Below are 16,377 nucleotides of genomic sequence, written 5' to 3'. Positions count from 1 at the left end.
CGGTCCATTGGTACATGTCGGACCCGCGTGTCACCACTGTCAGTAATTGCAGATCGAGCGCCACCACACGGCAGGTCTAGAGAGACTTACTAGCACTCGCTCCAGTTGTACGATGATTTTGCTAGCGACTACACTGACGAAGCCTTTCTCTCATTTGCCGAGAGACAGTTAGAATAGCCTTCAGCTAAGTCCATGGCTACGACCTAGCAAGGCGCCATTAACCAATTCTAGAGAGAGTCTCACTTATATCATCAAGAATGCTGTATACAAATGATGGATTAAAGTTAAGTATTCCAGCAGCTACGTACTTTTCTTTATAGCATTCATTACGTATCCTGTTCCAGACCTCACGCCAGTCTGCGTTAGATTATAGCGTGCATTTCGGCCTCCTCTAACTACAAGGTGTTGGCACATCTGCCAACACATCATTGTAAATAGCAACGGTCCTACGACACTCCCCTGCAGCACACCTGAAATCACTCTTACTTCGGAAGACTTCTCTCAATTGAGAATGACATGTTGCGTTCTGTTATCTAGGAACTCTTTAATCCAATCACACAATTGGTCTCATAGTCCATATTTACTTTGCTCATTAAGCGACTGTGAGGAACCATATCAAACGCCTTGCGGAAGTCAGGAAACATGGCATCTACCTCTGAACCCGTGTCTATGGCCCTCTGAGTCAGAAAGATTCGAAAGCATGTAAGTCACCAGATCTTGATGGTATCCCAATTCCGGGTACTATATGGCACTGCCACCTTACCTAGCCGGTATTTGTATTGAATCTCTCGCTCAGCGTGAAGTCCTAAGCGACTGCAAAAAAAAAAACCGCAAGTGGCTCCTGCAAACAATAAGGGTGAAACAACGGACCCTCAAAATTACGTACCAATATCCCTATCTTCCGTTTACTGCAGAATGCTTGAACATATCCTGAGTTCGAATACCTTAAACTTTCTTGAGTCCGTGAAGTTTATGTCCACGAATCAGCTTGGTTTCAGAAAGCTTCGCTAGTGCTAAACTCAGCTTGCCCTTTTATCACATGACGTACTGCGGATTCCCGGCGGGGTCAGAGATTTTCTCTGCCTCGTGATGACTGGGTGTTGTGTGCCGTCCTTAGGTTAGTTAGGTTTAAGTAGTTCTAAGTTCTAGGGGACTGATGACTATAGATGTTAAGTCCCTTAGTGCTCAGAGCCAATTGAACCATTTTTGAACGTACTGCGATATGTGGATGAAGGGCAAAAGGCATGTTACATACTTTTAGATTTGCGGCAACCATTTGACACGGCGCCCCACAGCTGGCTGTTAACGAATGACGAGCAAATTGTTGGGTTCACGGATATGTGAGTGGCTCGAGGCTTTTTAAGTTAGAGAACCCAATATGACGAGTGTTCATCACAGACAAGGATACCGTCAGGAGCATCCCAGGGAAGTATGGTAGGATTGCTTCTGTACTCTGTATACATAAATGATTTGGCGGACAGGGTGGGTTGCAAACTACGGTTGTTTGCTGGTGATGCTGTGGTGTACCGTAAGCTGTCGAAGTCGAGTGACTATAGGAGGACACAAGATGATTTAGAAAAAATTTCCAATTGGTGTGACGAATGGGAACTATCCCAAAATGTAGAAAAATGTAAGTTAATGAACATGAGTAGGAAATAAAAACCCGTAACGTTCGGATACAGAATCAGTAGTGCCCTGCTTGACATAGTCAAGTCAGTTAAGAATCTGGGCGTACCGCTGCAGAGCGATATCAAATGGAACGAGCGTATGAGGATTGAGGTAGGAAAGGCGAATGGTCAACTTAGGTTCATGGGGAGAGCTGTCGGTAGGTGCGGTTTATCTGTAAAGGAAACTTCGAGTACATGTAGGATGTTGGTGCGACGTACTCTTGACTGCTGTTTCAGTGTGTGGGATCCGTACCAGGTCGGATTAAAGGAAGACAACGAGGCAATTCAGAAACAGACTTCCAGAGGTGTACCGGTAGGTTCTAACAGCACGCAAGTGTTATGATGATGCTTTAGAAGCTCAAATGGGAATTCCTGGAAGAAAGGCGGCTTTGCTTTGGAGGAACACTAATGAGAAAATTTATAGAACTGTCATTTGAAGCTCACTGCCGAACGAATTCTACTGCCGTCAACATACATTGCGCTTAAGGACCACAAAGATAATATACGAGATATTAGGGCTCATACGTAGGCATATAGAAAGTCGTTTTTCCCTCGCTGTGCTTGGGAGTGGAACAAGAAAGGAAAGAGTACGTACCCTCCGGCATGCATCGTACGGTGGCTTACGAACTGCAGTATGTAGATATAGATGTGGATTTACGTACTTTGTGTTTCGGTCTATGCGATTTTCTTTGGAACTTATAAAATATTAACTGAAAGGAACATTAGCATACATTAAACATAGAAATCGTTACTCTTTCTGTGGATTTACTCATATAGTTTATTTACCTACTTTCCTGAAAGGTACAGCAACGAGTTGTAACTTTTTAAAATAAAACTCTTTTCTGGTGTATTTATACCAACTATTTACAAACAATGTTAAATAAAATTTCAAGCAATTCCATTTAGGAATCAAGGAAGGTAGAAATTTTTAGGATTGGAAGAGACATACTGTGCATAATTAGGTAGGCACACGTTGGTGGTGTGGTGGCGGAATATTCATTTGTGGAGGTATTCAGACTGGTGCTCATTTTTTGAATGCACCTTCCAAACGACTTGCGGACGAGGTGTAAAGTTTTTTGTGTCACGGAGCTATAAGTTTTCTCGTTGCACTCTTTGAAGATATTTGGATGTATGAGTTCCGTGAAATAAATACGATTCTTTAGATACCCACCAGAAATAAAAGTACTGATGTTCAGTAAGGCGACCTTGCGTCCATTCCTACCCATCCTTCAGGAACAATGTAATTCATTTCATGCACAACACACTTGAAGCATGAGCTGGATGATCATCGTGCTGAAAACAAATAAGGCAACTATTGTGTAAATTGACACTTTCAATGACAGAACCATAACTCTCAACGATGGAGCCCATTCGTCTCGCCCGTGATAGTACCTGTGAAGTAGTGCAGGCCGATCTCTTCTCCTAGGATTTAACACCACATATGAATCGACCACCTTCTGTGCGGCCGATATAGCGTACCTAGCCAGGATTTTTTGTAGCCCAGTGCTGTATATTGTAACTACTGACTTCACCATAATTTAGAAATGTCCATTCATCACAGGACATAACACTTCGTAAAGCGTCTAGTGTGACACAATGCACTGCCCACTGGCAGAAATTAACTCTCTGATAGAGATCGTTCACGTGCAGCTCCTATGTCAGTGACAGCTGATACATGTGTATTTTAAGACCATGTACTATTTGCCACATAGCTGTAGGCTTCCTACTAGTGACAGCCAAAACTTCTCGTAAGCTGACATGCGGATTGTTTTGAATTTTAGCTAAAACTAACACTTCCACAAACGCACTCACTGCTTGCTGGCTTTCTTGTATTACTACTTATCCTTCTCAAATTAATACTTTTCCGAAATTTTTGTTTAGCACTTGAGAGCTTAATGCGTCATGGAGCTCTTTGAGCGCGATCCCTCGCAGCCATAGACTGTGGCTGCTTCATTGACATCCTGTCGGCATTCGCCAAACAACAGGAATAAGCCAACTTACTCATCGGGTGTGTATGTCATGAGTATTCCATCTCAATATCCGTGTCAGACGGAACTTCTTGTTTTACATCCCGATCTACCTTGTAAGCGGCAGTGAAAGGATACGTTCTGCAATTGGTCATAACATTGAGTCAAACAGAGCGTCGAAGAAGCTTTCCGTTCCAGGAAATACACTCCTGGAAATGGAAAAAAGAACACATTGACACCGGTGTGTCAGACCCACCATACTTGCTCCGGACACTGCGAGAGGGCTGTACAAGCAATGATCACACGCACGGCACAGCGGACACACCAGGAACCGCGGTGTTGGCCGTCGAATGGCGCTAGCTGCGCAGCATTTGTGCACCGCCGCCGTCAGTGTCAGCCAGTTTGCCGTGGCATACGGAGCTCCATCGCAGTCTTTAACACTGGTAGCATGCCGCGACAGCGTGGACGTGAACCGTATGTGCAGTTGACGGACTTTGAGCGAGGGCGTATAGTGGGCATGCGGGAGGCCGGGTGGACGTACCGCCGAATTGCTCAACACGTGGGGCGTGAGGTCTCCACAGTACATCGATGTTGTCGCCAGTGGTCGGCGGAAGGTGCACGTGCCCGTCGACCTGGGACCGGACCGCAGCGACGCACGGATGCAGGCCAAGACCGTAGGATCCTACGCAGTGCCGTAGGGGACCGCACCGCCACTTCCCAGCAAATTAGGGACACTGTTGCTCCTGGGGTATCGGCGAGGACCATTCGCAACCGTCTCCATGAAGCTGGGCTACGGTCCCGCACACCGTTAGGCCGTCTTCCGCTCACGCCCCAACATCGTGCAGCCCGCCTCCAGTGGTGTCGCGACAGGCGTGAATGGAGGGACGAATGGAGACGTGTCGTCTTCAGCGATGAGAGTCGCTTCTGCCTTGGTGCCAATGATGGTCGTATGCGTGTTTGGCGCCGTGCAGGTGAGCGCCACAATCAGGACTGCATACGACCGAGGCACACAGGGCCAACACCCGGCATCATGGTGTGGGGAGCGATCTCCTACACTGGCTGTACACCACTGGTGATCGTCGAGGGGACACTGAATAGTGCACGGTACATCCAAACCGTCATCGAACCTATCGTTCTACCATTCCTAGACCGGCAAGGGAACTTGCTGTTCCAACAGGACAATGCACGTCCGCATGTATCCCGTGCCACCCAACGTGCTCTAGAAGGTGTAAGTCAACTACCTGGCCAGCAAGACCTCCGGATCTGTCCCCCATTGAGCATGTTTGGGACTGGATGAAGCGTCGTCTCACGCGGTCTGCACGTCCAGCACGAACGCTGGTCCAACTGAGGCGCCAGGTGGAAATGGCATGGCAAGCCGTTCCACAGGACTACATCCAGCATCTCTACGATCGTCTCCATGGGAGAATAGCAGCCTGCATTGCTGCGAAAGGTGGATATACACTGTACTAGTGCCGACATTGTGCATGCTCTGTTGCCTGTGTGTATGTGCCTGTGGTTCTGTCAGTGTGATCATGTGATGTATCTGACCCCAGGAATGTGTCAATAAAGTTTCCCCTTCCTGGGACAATGAATTCACGGTGTTCTTATTTCAATGTCCAGGAGTGTAGTTACATTAGGTCTCGTCCACAGCTCATTTAGAAGGCACTTCGAGTCGTGCTTTCAGGGAAACTAACACTCATTTCAAGAATTCACTTAAATAAAAACTCAGTAACCAGAATATCCTTCCCCACGAACCATGGACCTTGCCGTCGGTTGGAAGGCTTGCGTGCCTCAGCGATACAGATGGCCGTACCGTAGGTGCAACCACAACGGATGGGTATCTGTTGAGAGGCCAGACAAACGTGTGGTTCCTGAAGAGGGGCAGCTGCCATTCAGTAGTTGCAGGGGCAACAGTCTGGATGATTTACTGACCTGGCCTTGCAACATTAACCAAAATGGCCTTGCTATGCTGGTACTGCGAACGGCTGAAAGCAAGGGGAAACTACAGCCGTAATTTTTCCCGAGGGCATGCAGCTATACTGTATGGTTAAATGATGATGGCGTCCTCTTGAGTAAAATATTCCAGAGGTAAAATAGTCCCCCATTCGGACTTCCGGGCGGGGACTACTCAAGAGGACGTCGTTATCAGGAAAAGGAAAACTGGCGTTCTACTGATCGGAGCGTGGAATGTCAGATCCCTTAACCGGGCAGGTAGAGTAGAGAATTTGAAAAGGGAAATGGATAGGTTAAAGTTAGATATAGTGGGAATTAGTGAAGTACGGTGGCAGGAGAAACAAGACTTTTGGTCAGGTGAATACAGGGTTATAAACACAAAATCAAATAGGGGTAATGCAGGAGGAGGTTTAACAATGAATAAAAAAATAGGAGTGCGGGTAAGCTACTACAAACAGCATAGTGAACGCATTATTGTGGCCAAGATAGACACGAAGTCCACACCTACTACAGTAGTACAAGTTTATATGTCAACTAGCTGAAGAAATGTATGATGAAATAAAAGAAATTATTAAGATAGTGAAGGGAGATGAAAATTTAATAGTCATGGGTGACTGGAATTCGAGAGTAGGAAAAGGGAGAGAAGGAAACGTAGTAGGTGAATATGGAATGGGGCTAAGAAATGAAAGAGGAAGCCGCCTGGTAGAGTTTTGCAGAGAGCATAACTTAATCATAGCTAAAACTTGATCAAGAATCATGAAAGAAGGTTGTATACATGGAAGAATCCTGGAGATACTAGAAGGTATCAGATAAATTATATAATGGTAAGACAGAGATTTAAGAACCGGGTTTTAAATTGTAAGACATTTCCAGGTTGTGAACTGTAGATTAAAACTGAAGAAACTGCAAAAAGGTGGGAATTTAAGGAGATGGGACCTGGATAAACTGAAAGAACCAGAGGTTGTACAGAGTTTCAGGGAGAGCATAAGGGAACAATTGACAGGAATGGGGGAAAGAAGTACAGTAGAAGAAGAATGGATAGCTCTGAGGGATGAAGTAGTGAAGGCAGCAGAGGATCAGGTAGGTAAAAAGACGAGGATTAGTAGAACTCCTTAGGTAACAGAAGAAATATTGAACTTAATTGAGGAAAGGAGAAAATATAAAAATGCAGTAAATGAAGCAGGCAAAAACGAATACAGACGTATCAAAAATGAGATCGACAGGAAGTGCAAAATGGCTAAGCAGGGATGGCTAGAGGACAACTGTAAGGATGTAGAGGCTTATCTCACTAGGTGTAAGATAGATACTGCCTACAGGAAAATTAAAGACACCTTTGGAGAGAAGAGAACCACTTGTATGAAGATCAAGAGCTCAGATGTAAACCCAGTTCCAAGCAAAGATGGGAAAGAAGAGAGGTGGAAGGAGTATATAGAGGGTCTATACAAGAGCGATGTACTTGAGGACAATATTATGGAAATGGAAGAGGATGTAGATGAAGATGCAATGGGAGAAACGATGCTGCGTGAAGAGTTTGACAGAGCACTGAAAGATCCGAGTCGAAACAAGGCCCCGGGAGTAGACAACATTCCATTAGAACTACTGATGGCCTTGGGAGAGTCAGTCCTGACAAAACTCTAGCATCTGGTGAGCAAGATGTATGAGACAGGCGAAATACCCTCAGACTTCAAGAAGAATATAATAATTCCAATTCCAAAGAAAGCAGGTGTTGACAGATGTGAAAATTACCGAACTATCAGTTTAATATGTAACAGTTGCAAAATACTAACGCGAATTCTTTACAGACGAATGGAAAGACCGGTAGAATCCGACCTCAAAAAAATGGTTCAAATGGCTCTGAGCACTACGAGACTTAACTGCTGTTGTTATCAGTCCCCTAGAACTTAGAACTACTTAAACCGATCTAACCTAAGGACATCAAACACATCCATGCCCGAGGCAGGATTCGAACCTGCGACCGTAGCGGTCGCGCGGTTCCGGACTGTAGCGCCTAGAACCGCTCGGCCACTACAAGAAGACCTCGGGGAAGATCAGTTTGGATTCCGTAGAAATATTGTAACACTTGAGGCAATACTGACCTTACGACTTATCTCAGAAGAAAGATTAAGGAAAGGCAAACCTACGTTTCTAGCATTTGTAGACATAGAGAAAGCTTTTGACAATGTTGACTGGAATACTCTCTTTCAAATTCTAAAGGTGGCAGGAGTAAAACACAGGGAGCGAAAGGCTATTTACAATTTGTATAGAAACCAGATGGCAGTTATAAGGGTCGAGGGGCATGAAAGGGAAGCAGCTGTTGAGAAGGGAGTGAGACAGGGTTGTAGACTTTCCCCGATGTTATTCAATCTGTATATTGAGCAAGCAGTAAAAGAAGGAAAAGAAAAATTTGGAGTAGGTATTAAAATCCATGGAGAAGAAATATGAGGTTCGCCGATGACATTGTAATTCTATCAGAGACAGCAAAGGACTTGGAAGAGCAGTTAAACGGAACGGACAGTGCCTTGAAAGGCAAAACGAGGATAATGGAATGTAGCCGAATTAAGTCGGGTGATGCTGAGGGAATTAGATTAGGAAATGAGACACTTAAAGTAGTAAAGGAGTGTTGCTATTTAGGGAGCAAAATAACTGATGATGGTCGAAGTAGAGAGTATATAAAATGTAGACTGGCAATGGCGAGGAAAGCGTTTCTGAAGAAGAGAAATTTGTTAACATCGGGTATTGACTTAAGTGTCAGGAAGACGTTTCTGAAAGTATTTGTATGGAGTGTAGCCATGTATGGAAGTGAAACATGGACGATAAATAATTTGGACAAGAAGTGAATAGAAGCTTTCGAAATGTGGTGCTACAGAAGAATGCTGAAGATTAGATGGGTAGATCACATAACTAATGACGATTTATTGAATAGAATTGGGGAGAAGAGTTTGTGGCACAACTTGACTAGAAGAAGGGGTCGGTTGGTAGGACATGTTCTGAGGTATCAAGGGACCACCAATTTAGTACTGGAGGGCAGTGTTGAGGGTAAAAATCGTAGAGGGAGACCAAAAGATGAATACACTAAGCAGATTCAGAAGGATGTAGGCTGCAGTAAATACTGGGAGATGAAGAAGCTTGCACAGGATAAAGTAGCATTTAGAGCTGCATCAAACCAGTCTCAGGACTGAAGACAACAACAACAATAACAAGTAACAGAATTTTCGCAACATTTTCTTGTTTTGTCAGTAACGTGAACTGGCTAATTGTACATTGCAAAATTCTTCTGAGAGTATAATTCACTTTCTCTGTGGAATTACAGTTCCCACGCCAACTTGTACTCGTTATATAGACATTAAAATATTCATTTAATATCTTACATCTATTCACATTAATAAACGAATTAGCAATAATTAATGGCAGTCGTAGTAATCACAACTACTTCCGTTCGGTCTCCAAATTATGTTTTGACTACTTGATAATTTGCTAGTCCGTAAGAATCCGATAGCTTTCGGCCACAGTCGTAATTACTTGCAACTAACTACTGGACCAAGCGCATCTCGCCCGATGTGGAGCACTACGCTTCTTTTTTCTTTTATTGGATTTCGATTCCCCCCCTCCCCCGGAGGGAAGGCGTGCTAGCAGCAGCACAATACGCCGCTCTGCAGCCCACAGAAAAGTTAAGAAAAAACAGAATTAGGAGACACAAGAACAATGAAAGCAGGCGATAAAAACGGTGACTATTAAAAACTGAAACACGGAGAAAAAGATGCGACGAAAATGGTCGTTGGTGCTGATTAAAACATATATTACATAGACAGGCATAATCAAAAAACACGGCGGCAGTGTGATTTCTGTTCGCACGAGATAAAAAACAGAACTAGCGACAGTTTGGTAGCTGTTCACAACACTGACAGGTAACGCACAACACTGAACACTCACTCACAACAGCACTATACAGGTGACACGGTGCAAGATGGGGGGGAGGGAGGACCCGGTCAAATGAGGGGGTATAGGGGGGGAGGAAAGGAAAAGAAAGAAGGGGGGAGCCGATGGAGGGCGGGGAACTACGCCTCAGATATATTCCCTAGAGAAATGCAGGGAGATACGCACGCTTGAAGATAAATGCCAACCCTGCAGGTTGCACTGTTGCGTTTGGCCACGAACGTTACCTTCGGAATGTCGTCAATACTTTGAAGTGTCAGTCGTGGTCAGAACGGTGTTCGCCGTAGGTGTGAGTGCATAATTTGGCAGTTAAGTGAATTAGAAAGTGGGCAAACTGTGGGGGCTCATGTGGTGGGTGTTTCCATAATAAAGGTAGCCCAAGTGCTTGGCGTTACGAGAGGCATCGTATCGAATATTTATTCTGCTTACCGGGAAAGCAGAACAACATCATCCGCTAAATCACAAACAGTCGAAATTGTGGGCTGAGTGATCGCGACAGACGATAATTGAAGAGAACTGTGATGGGAAGTAAGATGACGACAACTGCAAAAGTTACTGCAGAACTGAATGTCGCACTTCAAATCCTGTTAGCACCAAAACAACAGAAACGGAGCTCTATGGCAGGGCTAGTTGGAATTCCAAAACAACTCATTACTGACAGTAATAAGAGGAAAAATGTGCTGCTGTAGCCATAAAACCATGACTGTGGGTCAATGAAAGAAAGTCATTAAGTCGGATGTTTCTTCACACTGTTTCCAACTTCCAGCCTAGTTCATGTCGCAAGAGAGAAACATGGTGGATGTTCAGTGATGATTTGAGCAGCCATACCATGGAATTCGATGGGCCCCAACGTTACTCTTCGGTGTCCTATTAGTGACAACGATAATTCAACCGTTTTGCCCATACCACAAGGTTCATTCCCAAGTGGTAGTGCGGTCATCCAAAACGACAGGACTCCTGTCCACACCGATCGGGTCGTCCAGGATTGGTTTTGTGAGCACTAGGATGGATTTCCAGATCTCCCTATGCCACCACAGTGACAAGATGTAAATATTATTGAACCTTTGTAATCTACTTTGGATTGAAGCGCGCATCATCGCTATCCACGTCGATCATCGTTAATTGCAATTGACATTATTTATCAGGAAGCATGATATAAGACTGCCTTGAAAACCATGTCAGAACTGTATTTATCCATTCTGAGAATCTGTTTTAAATGCCAACGGATTCCATACACCGTATTAGACATGGTAATGTGTTGTGTTTTCGTTGTTTCCAAATTTTTTTCCTATCCTGTGTCTCAGCATACATTACTAGATATACAAGCTGAAGTTTAAACCGCCCGAAGGGTTGTAGATTAAGCTGAGACAAGTAATTTAGTATAAGAGACATTGTCATTAATGTCCGGAAGTTCTGTAAAAATGGATGAGGAATGATGAATATATGACGTCACCAGATGACGTATCTCACCGCACGTGCAGCGGTTGGGCTTGGTCGTGAAGGGATTTCGAACACCTTTTGTAAATGTGATCTGTTGTAAACGTAAACATTACAAAATTATTGTCCCAGCAAAAACTAAGTGAATGTTCTTCTTATTTTCTGTTTATTTCCTTTTGTCCTTTCTCTTTTTTTGTTTACAGATGTTTTTTAGAAAAAAAAACTTGGGAAGTTTTGTCTGATTTACATGTGGCGCAATACTGTAGGATTTTGTTGTAGTGTACTTTGCAAGTAGTCAACGGAGGCCGCGAGATCAAAAAGTTAAATTTGTCTTACCACAACGCACACACGTAATTCTCTAACGCAGTAACAAAAATACTGCGTGCCAGACGCAAAACTCGTACCTTGAGACCCACGTGATAAAGTCGTGCACGTGGGCCCAGAGCCACACCGACGAGAATACTTGACTTGGGTAGGGATGATGAGGTGCGACAGACCGACTGGCTCAACCATTGCGCGCACAGCGAGGTACACCGTTGTTGATGTGTGTCTGTGTCAATTCCTAAGGGACCAAACTGTTGTCATCTACATTTGGAGCATTTCCCGATATTTGCGACCATATGTGTCTTATATTAAATTAATTGACTCAGCGTGATCTACGTCGTTTCTTGAGTTTTTAAACGTTAGTAAGAATCACCCTTTATGCTTTTGACTTCTTGCTCAGGAATACGTTTCAGACCCTGGGAAAACAACATCGAGCTTGATATATGTGTGGGTTCAGTGTTTGCCCTGGGAGGGGAGGGGAGGTGGGGGGGGGGGTGTTAGCGTGAGGACCAGCAGGGGTCGCCTGACAGGTGGACGCCGCTGTATGGAGCGGGCAGAAGGGCTGTGTCTGCGGCTGCCACCCACGGCCGGCAGGTGGCGACAACTGCTGCCAGGTACCCTTCAGGTACAAGGTATCTAATCTCAAAGCTTGTCGTCTTGACGCATCTCATCTTCAGGCACGTCGTATCAGAGCATGTTATCTCGGGGCGTGCACGTGCTCTTATGCTGAGTTCTTTAATGCCACACACTAAACATTTTCCCATGTCGATGGAGAACATTATTTTCACCTACCTGCGGGTCAGAGAGAATGGCGACCAGGACTTCATTTTAAGAATTTATATCCCACATGATGTCTTAGCAGCAGCAAGTTGATGACTGAATATCAGAATCCCAAACTGGAAGAGATTTTAATTTACGAAAACCGACACCTGCATTATAACTGACGTCGCACATTTGAGTGTCAATCATAGCCAACTGGGAGCTAGTTGACTCGCAGCCTATTAGTAGAAGGGACTATTTTTCCAAAGGGCAGAGAGTGGACAAATGATAGTGAATGGCTTCTGATAATTGAAGCTTCTGGAATGCGCTTTCGAGTTGCACTAGGGTACCACGCCCACATCTTCTGGTGTATCCACACGCGTCTCACGACAATGTTCACTCCTTTGGACGATCCAATACGCCTCTCACACTCTCCAGAAACAACAAAGGTTCTTTTTCAAACCTTGTTAGACTAGAACAACTACGAGTATGCACAGACACACATACTGATAGACAATTTAACCTATTAGAAATTTTTTATGGGGTACAATGAGCAGGACAAGGGAGCGTTTGTTCCTGAAACGTAAGACATAGAGTGGTTTTGGAATATTGTTGTTAGGGAAAGAGCGATCGGTAGAGTTGTATTTAAATTATTTCAATAAAACTGCGTTGATCGCATGTATGTTATAGGCTATTGTTTTTTTTTTAAATTTTGGTGACAGGTTTCTGTCTTTTAAAGCCCGTTATCAAACCAAGACTATTTTACTGAAATAAAACTATCCATATAAACACGTCCACGCTATTGCAGCTAGTCAGCCATTGTATCAGGAGCATCCTGTCCAGAACAGTGAAACGTGTTTCGCAGGAACTAGTGGATGCGTGAAAAACTGTGATTTATATTGTGAATAATGATGAACAGTGATAGAAACTGTGACCACGTAACCTTATGAACGCTCTTGGAGTGTCAAAGTTAGCTGCAACGCTATGAACGTTGAGTATTGTTGACTGTATTAATAATTAACTTCAACTGATGACCTTTAGTAGTTTGATACGTAGCGTCTTCGCGTGCCAAATTTAATGTGACAGACTGTACAGCCAGCCGCGCGGCAAAACAATAATGCAACGTGGGCTACGCAGCGCGTCGCGAAAATATTTACATTCTGCTTAAGTAAATGAAGCACACTAAAGACACTTGTATGATTAACAGTGCAGTGTTCCAAATGTGCATATTGTGATAAACTTACATGTGAATCACTACATTGTGTTGAACATTGTCAAAATACAGAACATACTCCAAGAACAGTCTAATTCCATCCGTGTGAATGCGAGTGAAATAAACACTAATAAACTTTTCCACAAAATGAGAATAGTAATTATCTTGTCACTGATGCTTATATTTTGACATTTCATGTACCCGTCTTAAACTGAGGGACGTGGGAAAGGAGAAGCAAGACCTGCTGCAGCGCGACTTGTAGCCAGCAGCAGATCCAAACCACGATGCAGCCGACGGCAGCCGACGCCCCACCGACTCGGCCGGGGGCGGTCCAGCAGCAGCCGCTACCTGTCTGTGTTCCAACGGCTCGACACGGGGGCAGTCTTACGACGTCAGTGGCAAATTCTTATGACATTAACTTTCGAAATTGTTATCATATACCACCATGAAAAAACACTCATGATCTCAGATGCTTACAACAGTCATAAATTTGCATTTTCCAGCATATTTTATTACATTCATGTCAAGCCAGACTGTTAAAAGTAGGTGGCTGTATTTTCTTGAAGCCCCATTCACAATATAAATCACAGTTCTTCACGCGTCCACTAGTTCCTGCGATACTTTCGTATTGTGCACTATTTAGACTTCATCCAGCAAACATTTGATTTTTTTCTAAGGAAAACACAGACAAAAAACGCGATACAAATCGCCATCATCAATGGTTGCGCTCCTTGCAGCGGAAAGAAATAATTAACACAGATAATGCTTACTGAGAGAGGAATCAAAGTTACAAATAATTATTCACTCATATTTATAATAATAATGAACTCTATTCTCAAGTAATAATTAACAAATAATTACAATTTCTTAACAGACCTCAGTTTGATATGCCTACAAAAGCCAACCAACAAAAGGTAAAACAAAAGAAGACAAAAGCAGATCATGAAAGGAATTTACATTTATCATTGTCTTTGTATGATACACATCGATATGTCCAATTACATCATAAAATATTATATAAATAATTAATATTTATCATCGTTTTCACTGTTTCTTTTTTTTTATATGTCGAATAGATAATGTTTATAACTGTTAGAGGCATGATTTCCTCTCGTCGCACTGTAGCTAAAATTCATCTCGTGGATGTGACACTGTCCGTGGGTAGAATTGTAGTGGCGTGCGATCTATCTGTGTTTGGCCCGGCGGCTGGGCACGAGCATTTCGGAAACTGCACGAATTGTCAGGTGTTCAACGAGTTCTATGGTGAGTTTCTTCAACACATGGCGAAACCAGGGTGGAACCATGTCGAGACGTCGTGGCCTTGGGCAGCCACCCCTCATCACACATGTCGAACGAGTAGGCTGAGCAGACTGTTTAAACGGGACAGACGGCGAACGATGGCGGAACTAACACCAGACTTTTAATGGTGGGCAGAGTAGAAGTATGTCTGAACACACAGTGCACTAAACTCCTGCGGGGGGGGGGGGGGGGGGGCGGGGGAGCGTCTGCAGCCGACTACCCATTCATGTGCCAATGTTCAACACCACGACATCGGCAACATCGCGACGCGTCGCCGCTGTTATCTGTGCCAAATGTGGACATAGCAGCTATTACGTATGTGTTCATAATGTACTAGATGATCCGTGTAGTAATCGTGAGCTCGGAATGTTGCATTTCTATATCATCCAGGGGATGTGTAGTGACTACGACTTGACCATCGGTACTGGACGTTGGCGTAGTGGCTGAGTGTTCCATGTTGTGATGAATCCCTATACCTTCTTTATCAAGCCGATGGAAGCCCGCGAATGTGTCGTCTTTCAGGGAAACAGCTTCTTGATACCTATACTGCAGGACAAGCTCAGGAGGGCTCCATTACGCTCTGGGGAACACATCGGCACACGTGGCTGCCCTGGTGCTCGTGCTAGGCACGGTGATGGCCACATAGTATCGTACACCTGGTGCATCCTCCACGACGACCATGTTACCTAATCACAGTGGCATTTTTTAGCAATATAATGCTCCATGTCACAAGACAAGACAAGAAGTGTGATGGACATTTTCGAGGCACACAGTGGCGAGTTCAAATTGCTGTTCTGGGGCCCTGAACTCGCCAGATATGACCCCGACCGAACACGTTTGGGATGCGATTGAATGTGGCGTCGGAGCTCATCGACCCCTCCCCGGAATTTACGGGAATTAGGTGAGTTTTGTGCGGAGATGTTGTACGAATTCCCTCCAGTGACCTACCAAGACCTCATTGCTTCCATGTCACGACGCGTCGCCGATGTTATCCGTGCTACACGTGGACATATCAGCTCTTAGGTAGGTGGTCACCATGTACTGGCTGATCCGTGTAGTAATCGTGCCCTCTGTATATTGCATTTCTTCAGCATCCATGAGTTCTGAAAGCAAAGGCAGCATTCTTAGAACGGTCGCGTCTCTAGCTCAGGTGGCAAGTCAGTCAAGGGCGCAGACAGCTCGCTGGGAGGGCGTTACCACGCCGGAAGGCGGACCGTTAGCGCTCCCCCGCGGCTGCTGACGCGGCTCCGTGGGGGTGGGATGGTGAGGGAGGGTGGAGGAGGGTGCAGGGCAGGGGTGGGGATGCTCCTGTGCCGGGCGGCCACCTTTCATTAGCCGGGCGCAGATTACAGCCAACTTTGCATCTGAATTTCAAACAGGCACACCGTTGTCGCCGTGTTTGACTTGCCCTAGAGATCCCATTATGCAGATCCCGCGTAATGACTTTTGCGCAAGATTTGAGATATTAAGCAGGAGCCCTGATCCCCCGGCGGCGCCGTCTTAGCAGCTCACGCGGCGCCGCCGGCAGCGCCCCGGCCCGGCCGACGCTCACAAGGGAACATCCCCATCGCACCCCCCTCAGATTTAGTTATAAGTTGGCATAATGGATAGGCCTTGAAAAACTGAACACAGATTAATCGAGAAAACAGGAAGAAGTTGTGTGGAACTATGAAAAAATAAGCAAAATATACAAACTGGGTCGTCCATGCGTAAGATAGGCAATATTAAGGGAAACGTGAGGCGAGCAGCGCCGTGGTCCCGTCGTTAGCGTGAACAGCTGCGAAACGAGAGGTCCTTGGTTCAAACCTGCCCTGCACTGAAAATT

The sequence above is a fragment of the Schistocerca cancellata genome, chromosome 8, assembly GCF_023864275.1.
Source record: "Schistocerca cancellata isolate TAMUIC-IGC-003103 chromosome 8, iqSchCanc2.1, whole genome shotgun sequence".
Classification (NCBI taxonomy): domain Eukaryota; kingdom Metazoa; phylum Arthropoda; class Insecta; order Orthoptera; family Acrididae; genus Schistocerca; species Schistocerca cancellata.
This window is presented reverse-complemented; position numbering follows the sequence as displayed.